Source organism: Pleurodeles waltl, chromosome 1_2 (assembly GCF_031143425.1).
Source record: "Pleurodeles waltl isolate 20211129_DDA chromosome 1_2, aPleWal1.hap1.20221129, whole genome shotgun sequence".
In the NCBI taxonomy this organism is placed as follows: domain Eukaryota; kingdom Metazoa; phylum Chordata; class Amphibia; order Caudata; family Salamandridae; genus Pleurodeles; species Pleurodeles waltl.
The window spans coordinates 496,939,330-496,956,348 of NC_090437.1; positions in this window are offsets into that span (position 1 = coordinate 496,939,330).

A 17,019-nucleotide genomic window follows, 5' to 3' on the forward strand; every position below is an offset into this window, starting at 1 on the left:
TGCATACAGTATTTCCATCATCAAAACATCAATGCTCTGTTTATAACTTTCTCAGCAAGATTGTCAAAATATTACAAAGTATCAAAAAGAATTCTTCGGAACGCGCTACTGTTTGTTAAATACACACACAGCCGCTCGACTCCAGCTGGTCTGCACAAAGAAACAAAGTAACAGTTGTATTCAAATAATCATCGATAGGGAAAAACCCATCGGAACTCAGAAACGAGCGAACGCTCGATTCCCACTGAGTCCAAATAAGAAATACTGTAGCAAAGTTGTTGCCAAAATAAACACCGGCGGGGAAAGCCCCGTCGGAACGAGCTTACCAGGAGCGAGTTCGACCACTCGCTTGTCTCCAAATCTCAAGGGTCGGGAGGCTCCAGGGATAAACCGCTCGGAGGCTGAATTCAAAATAGTGAGCACTGGAACTTGGGTGTGGCTGGCTTTTACAGAGAAGCCACACCCCAAAGATGGCTGCCCCTGAAGGTTGCTGGGACATGAAGTCCCAATGATACAGTGTGTGTTGGATGAGGGCAGTGAAGCCACCATCGGGCGCTGCCTCCAGGCAGATGAATCTTGCCGCAAAGAGGACGGGTGGAAAGCGGATTGAGACCGCGCCAAGGCTTAACGGGACGGGGTTTCCTCCAAATTCTGACAAGTACTAAACACCAATAATCAACAACTTGCACAGATGTATACACAGTAATGAGGGATGGTGAGTTCCATCCTCAACAAACATACATACAGGCCTTCATTACAACATTGGCGGTAAATGCCGCTTACCGCCGTGCAGAAGACCGCCAACACACCGCTGTGGAAATCCGCCACAGGTATTATGACCCACAACTCGGAATCCGCCAAAATCTAGACACCCACACAAGTCCGCCACACCAAAGGTCAGTGATAAACTGGCGATAACAAAACCTCCACCGTCACGCCAACAGGAATACGCCCACACTATCACGACATACGAAACCATGCGGCGGTCTTTCAACCGCGGTATTCCATTGGTGGTACACACCGCAGCGCTCAAAATACACACACTCGTACAAAACACAGCCACATTGGACAATTCAAAATACACACACCTGATACACATACACACACCACTCCCACACACCCAATACAATATAAAACGCACACCCACATTACCCACAAACCCTTACTACCAAAAATGTTGACGAAGGCCAGAGAGACAGCACAGCAAAGACAACACCAGCATACAGAGGCACACAACACCATCACACATACAGGGAGTGCAGAATTATTAGGCAAGTTGTATTTTTGAGGATTAATTTTATTATTGAACAACAACCATGTTCTCAATGAACCCAAAAAACTCATTAATATCAAAGCTGAATATTTTTGGAAGTAGTTTTTAGTTTGTTTTTAGTTTTAGCTATGTTAGGGGGATATCTGTGTGTGCAGGTGACTATTACTCTGCATAATTATTAGGCAACTTAACAAAAAACAAATATATACCCATTTCAATTATTTATTATTACCAGTGAAACCAATATAACATCTCAACATTCACAAATATACATTTCTGACATTCAAAAACAAAACAAAAACAAATCAGTGACCAATATAGCCACCTTTCTTTGCAAGGACACTCAAAAGCCTGCCATCCATGGATTCTGTCAGTGTTTTGATCTGTTCACCATCAACATTGCGTGCAGCAGCAACCACAGCCTCCCAGACACTGTTCAGAGAGGTGTACTGTTTTCCCTCCTTGTAAATCTCACATTTGATGATGGACCACAGGTTCTCAATGGGGTTCAGATCAGGTGAACAAGGAGGCCATGTCATTAGATTTCCTTCTTTTATACCCTTTCTTGCCAGCCACGCTGTGGAGTACTTGGACGCGTGTGATGGAGCATTGTCCTGCATGATAATCATGTTTTTCTTGAAGGATGCAGACTTCTTCCTGTACCACTGCTTGAAGAAGGTGTCTTCCAGGAACTGGCAGTAGGACTGGGAGTTGAGCTTGACTCCATCCTCAACCCGAAAAGGCCCCACAAGCTCATCTTTGATGATACCAGCCCAAACCAGTACTCCACCTCCACCTTGCTGGCGTCTGAGTCGGACTGGAGCTCTCTGCCCTTTACCAATCCAGCCACGGGCCCATCCATCTGGCCCATCAAGACTCACTCTCATTTCATCAGTCCATAAAACCTTAGAAAAATCAGTCTTGAGATATTTCTTGGCCCAGTCTTGACGTTTCAGCTTGTGTGTCTTGTTCAGTGGTGGTCGTCTTTCAGCCTTTCTTACCTTGGCCATGTCTCTGAGTATTGCACACCTTGTGCTTTTGGGCACTCCAGTGATGTTGCAGCTCTGAAATATGGCCAAACTGGTGGCAAGTGGCATCGTGGCAGCTGCACGCTTGACTTTTCTCAGTTCATGGGCAGTTATTTTGCGCCTTGGTTTTTCCACACGCTTCTTGCGACCCTGTTGACTATTTTGAATGAAACGCTTGATTGTTCGATGATCACGCTTCAGAAGCTTTGCAATTTTAAGAGTGCTGCATCCCTCTGCAAGATATCTCACTATTTTTGATTTTTCTGAGCCTGTCAAGTCCTTCTTTTGACCCATTTTGCCAAAGGAAAGGAAGTTGCCTAATAATTATGCACACCTGATATAGGGTGTTGATGTCATTAGACCACACCCCTTCTCATTACAGAGATGCACATCACCTAATATGCTTAATTGGTAGTAGGCTTTCGAGCCTATACAGCTTGGAGTAAGACAACATGCATAAAGAGGATGATGTGGTCAAAATACTAATTTGCCTAATAATTCTGCACTCCCTGTACACATCCACGCACAAAACACCACACACCCCTAAACATCACCCCACACATCACAACACACACCACCTCACACATCACCCACACCACCCCATGGCACCGCAAAGACACCCCAGGTTTTCTGAGGAGGATCTCAGGGCCATGGTGGAGGAAATCATCCGGGTAGAGCCACAGCTATTCGGATCACAGGTGCAGCACACCATCATAGCTAGGAAGATGGAGCTATGGCGCAGATTTGTGGACAAAGTCAACGCAGTGGGACAGTACCCAAGAACACGGGATGACATCAGGAAGAGGTGGAACAACCTACGGGGAAGGTGCGTTCCGTGGTCTCAAGACACCACATCACGGTTCAGAGGACCCCCACCTCCTCCCCCACAACTAACAACATGGGAGGAGCAGGTCTTGGCTATACTGCATCCTGAGGGCCTCGCAGGAGTAGCTGGAGGAATGGACTCTGGTAAGTCAAATCTTAACTATTACATCCCCCACCCTACCTGCATGCTATTACATACCCCCACCATCGCCCTCACCCCCATCACTCCAACTCCTCACAGATGTCCCACTATCACAAAACACACATCCCAACACCAGGCCCTGCATGCTACAACAAAGCATGGACACCCATCACCAATGCATGGCCACTACACATACCCACACAGACCCCTAAACAATTAGCACACAAGGTCCTACACATGAATGGAACACTGGGGTACAGGGTCACCCACCCATTGCACACCATGGCACACACAGATGCAATAATCATGCCTTTACACCCCTGGAGGACCCCTACCCAATGTCACTGGATAGTAGGTTCCAGACATGTCCACTTCACCCACAGAAGAGGCCCACAGTGATGACAGCAGCTCTGTCCAACTGGATCTAGATGACCAGCCCGGCCCATCTTGGACCTCAGGACAGTCGATTCCCCTCACACTGGCACAGGCCACCACAGAGCCTCCCCCTTAGGAAACACCAGCACAGCACCCACCCAGCAGGCCCATACCTCTGTCCCCAGGACACGTCAAGCAGCAGTGTGTCCACCACTACAGGGAACCCAGGCTAACCTACCACCCCTAGAACAGCAGGGACCTGGGGGCAGTGGTAGTGGGCACACGGTTTAGGCGACAGAGGCCCAGGAAAACCGGGGAACTGGGAGGGCTGCTGTGCGACAGGGGGAGGACAGGCCCCGGGAACCCACTCTCCATGAGGCCCTCTCCAACATCATGGGAGCCTACCATCATTCCCAGGAGACGTTGCAACGGTACTGGCCAAGTTTCAGGAGACCCAGCGGCTGCAGGAGGAACAGTATTTGGGGTTCAGGGAGGAACTCAAGTCCATGAATACCACCCTGGGCACCATTGTAGGGGTGCTGAAGGAATCGTGAACACCAGGAGGGAACTGTGGCACAACAAGGGGACCCTGACACTAGCCTGGACGATGAACTTCCCACCACCTCCGCCAGCACTAGTGGACAGGAGACACCGCCACAGGACCACAACACCAGCACCCCACCCCCTGCAGATGGAGAACCACCCCGCAAGCAGTCCCTGAGATCCAGGACAAAGACAGAGAACAATGCCAAGACCCCCGCCAAGAAATGAGACCACCCTGATTGTCATCCTTCTTTCCCACTTTGTCACCCTGTCCATCTTTAAACTGCCCCAGCTCCACTTCCTATGCCCCTTTGGACAATGTACCTTTGAGACTAATAGACTGGACTCTGCCATTTTAAACACCTTCCACTATTTAGCACTTAAATAAACACTCTTAAATCACAAAACAGTCTTTAGTCAGTCTGTGCTTTCACCAATGTGTATTTGCAATAACTGAGGGAAATAGCAATGTCCATTCTATTGTCAACATACCTATGTCACACAGCTCTAGTCCATGAGGAAACATAGCAGAGGTCACACAGTGGGACCTACATCTGTGAAATCGAAAGAGAAAGTGACAAATCAGGGTCCATACACTGGGTGAAAGTGACAGACAGATGAGAGGTAGAACAAGTGTATCAGATGTATGGATCACTGTGTTTCTGTTGTCAATGTCCTCTTCTTCTGCCTCCTCTTCTTCACTGTCCACAGGCTCCACAGCTGCCACAACACCTCCTTCAGGACCATCCTCCTGCAGAAAAGGCACCTGTCATCGCAAAGCCAAGTTGTGCAGCATACAGCAGGCCAGGGTGATCTGACACACCTTCTTTGGTGAGTAGTATAGGGAACCACCTGTCATATGGAGGCACCTGAACCTGGCCTTCAGGAGGCCGAAGGTCCTCTCTATAACCCTCCTAGTTCAACCATGTGCCTCATTGTAGCATTCCTCTGCCCTTCTCCTGGGATTCCTCACTGGGGTCAGTAGCCAAGAAAGGTTGGGGTAGCCAGAGTCACCTGCAAATGTCGAGGGACAACTGTTAGACACACACTAACGCTTAGGGACAACCCCAAACCCTGACAACTATTCACACTGTATAGGGTCCATGTCCTCACCTAAAAGCCACACACAGTGCCTCTGGAGTTGCCCCATCACATAAGGGATGCTGCTATTCCTCAAAATGTAAGCGTCATGCACTGAGCCAGGAAACTTGGCGTTCACATGGGAGATGTACTGGTCGGCCAAACACACCATCTGCACATTGATTGAATGGTAACTCTTCTGGTTTCTGTACACCTGTTCACTCCTGCGTGGGGGTACCAAGGCCACATGTGTCCCATCAATGGCACCTATGATGTTGGGGATATGTCCCAGAGCACAGAAGTCACCTTTCACTGTAGGCAAATCCTCCACCTGAGGGAAAATGATGTAGCTGCGTATGTGTTTCAGCAGGGCGGACAACACTCTGGACAACACGTTTGAAAACATTGGCTGGGAGATCCCTGATGCTCTGGCCACTGTAGTTTGAAAAGACCCACTTGCCAGGAAATGGAGTACTGACAGGACCTGCACTAGAGGGGGGATACCTGTGGGATGGCGGATAGCTGACATCAGGTCTGGCTCCAACTGGGCACACAGTTCATGGATTGTGGCACAATCAAGTCTGTAGGTGACTATTACATGTCGCTCTTCCATTGTCGACAGGTCCACCAGAGGTCTGTACACCGGAGGATGCTGCCATCTCCTCACCTGCCCCAGCGGACGTGCCCTATGGATGAGAACAGCAAGCAGAGGGTCAGCCAACACTGAGGTACGAAAACACAACTTTATTGCACACATTTGTCAATCCCCTATGTGCCTGTCACTGTGTGTATGCAAGGCCTAGATATGTGTGACACATTTAAAATTAATGCCATGTGGCCCCCTGAAATGGCGGCTGCCTGACCTGTAAGGTGGGACAATGGGATATGAGGTAACTGCGCTGGCGTTGTACACCATTGCGGTAGGCGGTCAAAGACCGCAGTGCAATTCTGCATTGGTTAACATTGGACCCTATGGGTCCCAGGAGCCAATGACGCTACGCACCGCTGCAGACGGGACCGCCATTTTCTCTCTGTTCACTCACTTGATACCTGATCTTCGACAGGAGAGGACCTACACTGCAAGTGCTGCTGTGACCTCAGTCTGGAATCGACAATGGCTACAGTGTCTGGGGAAAGGGCCCCTGCCTTCACATCGGAGGAGTTGGACAAACTAGTGGATGGGGTCCTCCCCCAGTACACGCTACTCTACGGTTCTCCAGACAAACAGGTAAGTAGACTGTGAGCATGCTGTATGGGCAATGCCTGTTTGGAGGGTTGTGGATGGGAGATAGGGGGGTGGAATGAGGCGTGCATGAAACGACGGTGAGTGTATGTGCGTCAGGGCAAGGGTGGGAACATGGGCCAATGACTGTGACGGTCCGGACGGTTATATTTTCTCCTTTTCCCCTGTACTATTCCTGTAGGTCAGCGCCCATCAGAAGAAGGATATTTGGCATGCCATCGCAAGGAAGTCCGGACCCTGGGGGTCCACCACGGTCGGAGCACCCACTGCCGTAAAAGATGGGAGGACATTCGCCGCTGGAGCAAGAAGACGGTGGAGGCCCAGCTGAGGATGGCCTCCCAACGTGGGAGGGGTGCCCGTCGCACCATGACCCCCCTGATGTTACAGATCCTGGTGTTGGATGGGTGCTTGAGGGCATCACAGCAGCCACAAGGGGGTGAGTACACTCTCATTCAGCCGATTTAGCGCACATGGGAGGTGTTTGGGTGGGGGAGGTGGGCAGTGGGTTACCCTAGGCCAGGGCTAGTTTTGCAGGCAAGGTCCCTTCATGAGGAAGGCTATGTGGCAACCCACCCCACCAGTGTTAAGAGCCATCTACCCCTAGTCAGGCTCCTGTGACTTCCATGTGTGCAGCAATTGGGCATAGGCCTTGTACCCCATGTCCCTGTGATTAAATAGGGAACTCTAAGTGCATGGCGTAGTGCAGAGGGCTGCTGTGTCTGTAGTGCCTGCTAACGGTAGCGGTATTGCATGCACTGAACATGTCTTTCTACTTTCTTTCCCCCCCTTTTTGTGGTCTCCCTGTTCTTGTGTGCCTTAGCATCAACTGGCGGAGGAGCAGTGCCACCAGAGCAGGAGGGAGCTGCATCCCACATGGCCCTGGAGGGCGAGACTACGGACTCCGAATTCACCAGTGGGACGGAGGGCGAGGGGAGCTCCACGGCGGGGACAGGAGCTGAGACCAGCGACACCGACTCCTCCTCTGATGGGAGCTCCCTTGAGGTGGCGGGCCCCTCTGTGCCCACCGCATCTACAGGTACAACCGCCAGCCCCTCTACCAGCACCGTCCTCCCAGCAGCCCCTCAGCGTATGCCCGGTGGCCGCTCACCCAGGAGGGTGGGCATCTCCTTCGCCCAGGGCACCTCAGCCCCTGCCCCTGTCAGCCCTGCCCTGCCCTCAGTGAGGAGGCCATTGACCTCCTCAGATCCCTCACTGTTGGGCCATCTACCATTCTGACTGCCATCCAGGGTGTAGAGAGGCAGTTGCGACAGACAAATGCATACCTGGAGGGCATTATTTCTGGTCAGGCAGCCCAACAGCGAGCTTTTCAGACTCTGGCCTCAGCACTAATGGCAGCCATTGTCCCTGTATCCAGCCTCCCCCATCCAACTTCCTCCACCCAGACCCAATCCCCAGTACCTCAGCCTATCCCAAGCACACCATCAGACCAGCATGCACACACCTCAACACACAAGGGTAGCTCTGGCAAACATAAGCACCACACATCCCACAGGCACTCACACAAGTATCATAACCATGCAGACATACCAACAGCCACTGACGTGTCCCCCTCCTCCACGTCTCCCTCCTCCCTCCCTGTCACGTCTCCACTCACACCTGCATGCATTACATCTTCAGCCACTATATCCATCACTAGCACGCCCATCACCACACACCGCTCACATGCACTCACCACCCCCACTACCATTCACACATCCCGTGTCCTCTCCCAGTGTGTCTGTGAGCCCACCTTCCAAACTACACAAACGCAGTCACAAACCCATCCAACAGCCATGCACCTCACGACAGCCTCCAGCCCATGCACCTTCACCCAAAGTCAGCAAACGAACACCTCCTACAATTACTACCTCTTCCTCCACTCCCAAACCCCCTCCATCTACCCATCCCAGTGTGTCTAAAAAACTTTTCCTGTCAAACCTTGACCTCTTCCCTACACCTCCCCCACCCCTTCCGTCCCCTAGGGCCCACCTTTCCAGGTCCCAACCCAGCACCTCAGCCACCACATCACCGGGAACAGTGGTGCCAGCAGTAACCGGCTTATGGAGTGCACCTAGAAGCAGGGCAGCCAGTGTGCCAAGGAGCCAGGAAAAGGACATTCCCCCACCTCAAAAACTCAAGAAGTTGGCTACAGCCCAGAGGGAGAAGGCCAAAACACCTGCCACCAAGTGCTCTCCCAGGACTACAGTTGTGAGTGGCAAGACAGCTGCGCCACCATCCAAGGTGGGGAAGGGCCAGAAAAAGAAAGGAAAGCCGCCGCCAACCTGTACGGCGGACAAGACCGCCACCGGCACCGCCACATGCACCGCCACCACGGGCACTGCTGTCCAGGACACCGCTGCCAACAGCACGCTCACTGAGCCACCCACCAGCACCGCTGCCCAGGACACCACCGCCAGCAGCATGCTCACTGAGCCACCCACCAGCACCGCTGCCCAATGACCGCCGAAAGCATCGCCGCTACTGAGGGCGCCACCAGCACCACCAGCGGCCACGCCACATCCTGTGCCAGTGACACCACCGCAGACATGGCTGCCATCCCCAGTGGTCAGTCATACGTGGCTGGTGGTCAGTTCCAGGGGCCTGGAATGCTTACATGTTGGCCCACAGTCAGTGGAGTATCACATCCACTACCTCAGTCCTTGGCAGGATGAAGCTCTCGGGGTACAAAGCCCCCTCCAGAACCAGTGGAGAGATACATCCACTACCTCAGTCCTTGGCAGGATGAAGCACTCTGGGCACAAAGCCCCCTCCAGAACCAGTGGAGACTGTTATCCACTTGAGAGACTGTGGCTTTGCACTCCCCGGGATGCAGCAGTGGGCAAACCACCCACTGGAGAGACTTGAAAGACTGTGGCTTTGCACTCCCCAGCATAAAGCAGTTGGCAAACCACCCACTGGAGAGACTTGAGAGATTGTAGCTTTGCACTCCCCAGGATAAAGCAGTGGGCAAACCACCCACTGGAGAGACTTGAGAGACTGTGGCTTTGCACTCCCCAGGATACCTCAATGGGCATTGAGCCACCTCGTGGATCTGGCGTCGTGTACTCACCCGGCTGAGGTGCCCCCCCTCCACTTCCCCCTGAGATGCCTGTTTTATTTCGATCTGATGCCCCTGCAGTGTTCTCTCCATTTGGATCGGGTATCTTGTGTGGGCCTCGCCCATGCATTTTGGGCCCAGTGGTCCACGGACTATGTAGGTGCAGTACATGGACTTGACATCTTGGTGTACATATTTTTTAATAGTGTATATATATTTTTGACTAATGGATTTTTCCTGATTACAATCGTTCAAATCATTTCCTTTTGTCCTTGCGTTCTTCCAGGGGGGTAGGGGGGTGTAAATGTAATGTTTCAACATGTATTTGTGTGTATGTCGTTGTGTGTGAGGGTGGGGGTGTTGCGTGTTGCGTGTGTGTGGCACTCTCTTTTCCCTCCCCCCTCCCCTGTGTCATAGGTGCAGTACTCACCGTGGTGGTCGCTGCCGTCGGTCGTGCTCCTGGTAGAGGAGCAGGAAGAGAATGGCAGGTAGAATTTGGAGTTCCGGCTCCATGGCGTCCTGGTTCCTCGTGGGGTGTATAGAGGTGAGCGTTTTCCCTTCCAAGTCCTGTTTCGGCCATGTTTTTGTTTGCATGGAATCCTCTCCGGAAAAGGTGGCGGATTGGCCTCTCATAATGGTGTGGGCGGTACATTGTCTTCCGCCTGTCTGTTGGCGGTGACCGCCATGCTGTTTGTTTGTACCGCCGTGGCGGTCGGAGTGTTAAAGTGGCTGTCTCTGTTAGCGATTTCCACCATGGTGGTAATTCAATTTTTTTTCCACCGGCCTGTTGGCGGTCTTACCGCTGCTTTACCACCGACTGCCAGGGTTGTAATGAGGGCCACAGTCTCTTGGGGATAGCACAGCTTGCTGAACTAAAAGCATTAATTCTGGAACTGGAACATACTGCTTCTGAATTCCCCACTTTAATAGTGTGTGATTCGTATTACTGTGTCCAGTCTTTTAACAAATATTTGTATTATTGGTGCCTGAATGGTTTCCGGTGCTCTAAATGGAATACTATCAAGCATAAAATGCCCTGGGGAAGGTGGTAAAACTAAAAGCTAGCCTGCCACTGGCTCATGTTAACCATACACTTAGACACCAACGTGTTGGTATACACATTGTAGGGCTTTCACTGGCTGATGAAGCCATAGAAAGTGCAGTCAATACTGCTATAGTAGCTATGATTACTAATTCTTATATGAGGTTACACAACAACATTATGGCAGCTGTTAAAGCTTCGGCCAAAAACTGCATTACCAGAAGCATATCAAGCAAAATATTCCTACAACTTAAGTGCCCAAAATGCTCCATATACAACAATACCAGGGGCGGGAGATCAAGTTATCCCCAACTAAGACCGGAGGCTAGAATTAATAAAAGCAGCACATGAGAGAGTTGCATCTGCCCATGCTTGTATGGTGGCTACAGTCTCTTTAATATAAAACATTACTGGTGGCATGGCCTGTACAAACAGACCAAGCAGTATGTCCTTAACTGTGATATCTGTCAACAAATCTGTCACACCTCCTAGTTCCCTAAAAACCATTTCAATGTGTATACCTAGGCCATTGTGGCCCCCTAAACATTGATGGTGTTTCCAAATATATTCTCCTTGCAGTAGATTCATGCTCCAGATACCTTTGGGTGTGGCCACAGCGATCGGCTGAAGCTCACACTATAAATAAAGACTTTCAAGTCTCCATCAGGACATATCTAGTAGCTGTATTCCACTCAGACCAGGGCCCTGCTTTTGCCTCTAAGGCTTCAGGGACACCATGGGAACTTTGGGTGTGGCTGTGTATTATTCCTCACCATATTATCCTGAGGGAAATTCCATTGTGGCAAAGAAGAACCATGACTTAAAGCAGTCCTTAACAGCTAGAGTATGAGGTTCAGGTCGCAGTTAGGTCCATCATGTATATGGGGTCGAGATAGCATTAAATAATCTGCCTAGCCTAGAAGATCCTTGGGTGCCAGTCCTTGGAATTCACAGTACCAGAACGGTGGTACTACCACCTCTTGCTGGCTCCTGAAACATTCATTGACCAAGTTAAATTGCATGATGTGGTTGATACTGAATAGTCGGCCAAGAGGCTACCTTGGTAGTTCCCTAACCCCTCTCACTAACATACAGGAAACACCCCTTCACGCCTTGGTCAGCACCAATGTTGTTTCCCCTAGGTTGAGGAGGGCAGAGTCCTGTTTAATAATAGGAGCCACATAACAGCGTCCTCCCCAGCCTGGGTACTCACAAATGACTACACCACATGCGGACTTTAGGAATACATGTCTTTATTCATCTGCATGTACCTTCTAACTCAATGTTCTGAACTTGCTTTAATTTAATTTCACTTAAACACTTATGTCACAGTTCTACAGTCCATCAGGAACCAAAAGGATTCCGTCATTTCCAACCCTCGAGACACTACAGTGCCTAAATATAGTTCCCTTGTAATTGTGGTCTCCATAGCAAAGATTTACATTATACAAACGTTTGTTATGCCAGTCCTGTGGATCCCTAATAACGATGATATGAAGGGCCAACATTTAACCAATTTGTTTGGATTTCACTAAAGTAATTTCAGTCTTAATTCAAACAATTTGGAAGATCAATGCTGCCTAAACTGTTAAGACTTTTGAGCAATAATGAAAGTGAAGTTCCTGGTGGATAGTACTATTTTAAAAACTGTTTTCTCAATCCTGATTGGTTTTCTCACAGGTTTCCTAAACTACAGCTCTGCACCACACACTAAATTTGGGGCAACACTGCAGATGTAAGTGTAATAGTCAAAAATCTATTTGAATCATCCAGAACCAATTGAACTGTGTGCTCACTTTTCAATACTTCAGCCCAATCATTGCCTTTCATTGGCTCTTTTCATCAATTTGAATTGCCAGATTAGTAAACATAGATACCAATTTGTGGTTTACATACTACACAGGCACTTGGGTTCTCCTTTATTTAGTACCTAAAGTCCTAATTTTATTTTTTCATAGTGTACTTCTTCTTTGTTCAGACAGTGCTGCCTTCATGAGAAAACATGATACTGTACCCTGCCCCAGCTTTCGAGACAAAATCTACACCTATAAGTTTCACCAGAGAGATCTCCAATATGCACTTAACATGAAAGGAGCTAAATTGCACCCCTGCTCTAGGAAGACTTTGAACAACGGGTACAAAAGTGAGAACGTTTAATTCACTTAGGGTATTAGACTATAAGGCCGCATTACAAAGCCACTGGAATGGAACATTACTGTGCATGACAGACAAGTAAGTGGGTGGCACGACCCTTGCAACAACAATTAGGGCTCAGATATAACACAGACACAGCAGAGATACTCATGCCTTGTAACATTTCAATGGACGTAGCAGAGAAATAACAAGCAAGAGTTGAACAATACATGGTATGAGGTGTGAAGTTAAATACGTCATGCAAACAGTAGCCTGCCGCAGCATTCAGGTAGCCATGCACAATGATTGAAAGATTGATGAAGAGGTTTACTGACTGGTTGATTATAGTCTCATACACAGCTCACTACAAAGTGTACTGTCTATAGGTGCTAGTTCTCTTCATGTTGTATGCAGAAGTCTACTGCACTATGATACCATGGAACAGAATTGGATTATTAACCTCCACCCACCCATAGCTTTTAGTCAAATTTTAACAAAGACATTCTGCCCCATCTGATCTTTAAATGTAAAGCACTTCATTAATTTATTCGACAGCGCTTAGGATCATCTATGAAATGGTATCTGAGTGTCACTGTATTAACCACTCAATATGATCCTGCCCTACATAAAACAGAAAGATATGCTGACATTTTTCATCAAACTTATTTGGATCTCTTTGAGCTACTCAGTCTGACGGTATCCCCACAATTACCAGCTTCCAGAAATAGCAGAGTATCTTTTAAAATAGTTGAAAGAAACAAATCCCATTTTTGGGGTAAAGTCACAGGATTTACATTTTCAAGGGAACTCTTATTGTCTTGGTCATTTTTTCTGACCTCAGCATTCTTATCAGAAGCCCTATCTTTCACGATTCCTCACAATCGACTTTACATTTTTAAAATGTATATCCCCCTCACTTTCACTTTTGAATCAAACCAGACAAGGGGCAGCCAAGGGCCAGTGCTTAATTTGTGCTTGTTGTTTCCGGTGCTGAGCACCAGCACTTATTTTTGAGGGTCGGGGCTTATTCTTCTGCCTCAAGCATTTGCTGCAAGCAAAAGACACATATGGGAAAGACGGAAGAAGTGAAAAATAAAAAAGCGTTACAAAGGGAGGAAGTAGCAAGCTGCAGGATGAGCTGAAGGGGCAGGGAGTGGCTTTATATGGTTTGAAGAGGCCCGAGATGGCTTTAGGATTAAGCCACCTCAGTATTCCCTGTTCACACATTTAACTGCAGCAGCCACATGTTTAAGAGGAGGTCTATGAGCACCGGCACCTTTTTATTTACAAATTAAGCACTGCCAAGGGCTATTAGCTACTAGGATGTTCCTGATTCTTAACAATTTTCTGCAGCGGCTGCTCCTTTCCTTTAATGGCACAATATTTCATGCTGTTCTTTAGCATGTGCAGATCTTTTTGTCTCACAAGATAAGTGGAAAGGCAAAGATCAAAAGAACGTCAATATTGGTTGCCTACTAGGACACAGAAACCTTTTATGACTGACATGTTTAGGGAGGAAGAGACAGTGAACATGCAACATGCTGCACTGATACTTGCACAGTTCACAAATAGAGGTAGCCCAATGATTCTCTAAGGTACCCTTGCTAATCCTTATTTTTGTTGTTCATCAGCAAGGTTTCAAGTGTTCTCCATGCAAAGGATCACGGGTTCTGCCAGAAACCATAAAAGTCCATTCAAAACAGTCTGAGTTAAAGAAGATGAACTTGCACTCAGAGAAGATTCGAAAAAAGAAGACCTATTTAACTAGAACATTACTTACACTATAAGCAATCAAACTTTGAAGGGGCGTGGCCAGAAGAGTGTAGAATAGGGCAGGGATTGCAGAGGCTGCTCCGTTTACAGTCCATAAGGCAGTGAATATTGCAACATAAAGGAGACTGCGCTTTACAGGAGGGTTTTGGGTTATGTTGCGCAGTAAATACTGAAACAAAGGAAAATGTACTTCATTGGAGGGTGTTGGGTTGAACTAGAGTGTCAAGGTGGCCCTTGGATGCAGGGGGAGGTGGGGGAAGCAAGACAGATCAGAGCACATTAAACCAATACTGCTTCCTGTCTGAGATAGTAAGATGTAACCTGCCACATCTAACAGAGCGCCTATTGTGTAAAGAAGTGGTGGACCTCACACTATGAGTTGCCGTGGCATGCCCTGGCAGATGGACATATGACCCAACCGCATTGAGGATTTAAGAGGGTGTTGTTTCTGAGACTGGTGTGGTGGCTGCACAAGAGGCCACGAAGTGCCATGAATGTGGCGGACTCAGGCCCATGCAGCTGTGGAAATAACAACAGGACTTGCCTTCCAGGGCAGATTACACTGCAGCAGGTCAGCAGAAATACAGCTCCTTCCTGGAGGTCAAAATGAAGTTACGCCAAATGCATCTGGAATATATATCAATTTTCTGTGCAGATACTAGAAATACTAGAAAACAAAACAGTGCATTTCTTTACTGATGTAAAGGATATCTGGGCATGGTTGAAAGCCGAGTATATTTAGCTTACCTCAGAACTCCAGCTGCACACAGTGACTCACGTCAATCTGAGAGACAAAGCAGGAGTCGCTCTTCGGGTGCCTCACAAGAGAGCAAGCAGAAGCCAAAGAGTGGAATTTATGGCAGATGTTTCTAGCTGGTAATGATGGAACCTGGCAGCGAGCCAAATACTTGCCTTAGAAACTGATACAGCATCGGAAGACTCTCAAGATGACTCCAGTACAGAACGATCGATCACCTCCAGGACAGGACAGGAAATATTATGGAGAACAGAGAACCCATTTCTCAGGTAGACCCTGCTTTCAAGGATTGTGGGAACAAAAACAAAGCCCTGCCTGACATACAAGTCTAGACTGCCTGGAGGGTACATTGCCTGGTGCATATCACACAAACTTTCACTAGTGTAGCTTATTCTGGATAAAAATACATGCACAAACAGGGTGATAACTGAAGCAGCTAATCAATACCACGCGCCTCTTTGCCTGACTCCCTGTTCTTGAGACGGAACAGTTGGAAAATGACAATTTTACTACAAGCTTTCTTTGGAAAGACATTTGATATTGTTCTGCCATGGGGTTGGGTGAAGGTTTACTTTGGTCCTATGCATGATTCTATCTCTGCTGGTAAAAGGGTGGTGCACAGCCTGAAAGCGAGTGTGAATGCCTGTTTGCATCGCCTCTTCTCCCCTGGCAAATGCTCAAAATAGAAATGGAGAAACAGGACACATATAACGTTTTGACATGAAATGTATGGGATGTTAGAAATGGGGTCTTTGGTTGGCAGTAAGGTTACCCCCTGTACAAGCAAGGACCCTCACTCTAGTCAGGGCAAAGGAAAAACACACCTGGTTAACCCCACTCACCCCCTTGGTAGCTTGGATCGAGCAGGCAGGCTTAGCTCAGAAACAATGTGTAAAGTATTTGCACCAACACACACAGAAATACAGTGAAAACACTACGTTTCTCCAGCCGCGGTGTGTCGATCTCCCAGTGGCGATGCAGGTGGAGTGTCGATTTTAGCCACAAAGCGTGTGGCACGTCGTTTATCAGCTGTGCTGCAGATGGTGCGTCGAAAACTTTCCTGCACAGTGTTCTGTGTGTGGATTTCAGCTCTTGTTCTGCCAAATTCACCTGTCAAGGGCCCAGACTGGATAGGGCACCACTTGGCAGGGCAGGAGTCTCTGCAGAGAGTCCAGGTGCTGGCAGAGGATGTCTTTCACGGCCCTGAGACTTCAAAACAGGACGCAAACTCAGCCAAAGCCCTTAGAGATTCTTCTTCAAGCAGGAATGCACAACAAAGTCTAGTCTTTGTCCCCTTTCACAGGCAGAAGCAGCAACTGCAGGAGAGCCCATCAAAGCACAGTCACAGGCATGGGCAGCACTGCTCCTCAGCTCTTCTGCTTGGCAGAAGTTCCTCTTGGTTCCAGGAGTGATCTAAAGTATGGGGTTTTGGGTCCACTAATTATACCCCTTTCTGCCTTTGAAGTAGGTACATTTCAAAGGAAAATCTCTGTTGTTCACAAGATCCTGCCTTGCCCCAGCCAGGCCCCAGACATACATCGGTGGTTGGAGACTGGATTGTGAGAAGGCAGGCACAGCCCATTCATGTGTAAGTGACCACTCCTCCCTCCACTCTAGCACAGATGGCTCATCAGGATATGCAGGCTACACCCTAGCACCCTTTGTCTCACTGTCTAGAGGGGATTCACAAACAGCCCAACTGTCAAACTGACCCACACAGGGAATCCACAAACAGGCAGAGTCACAG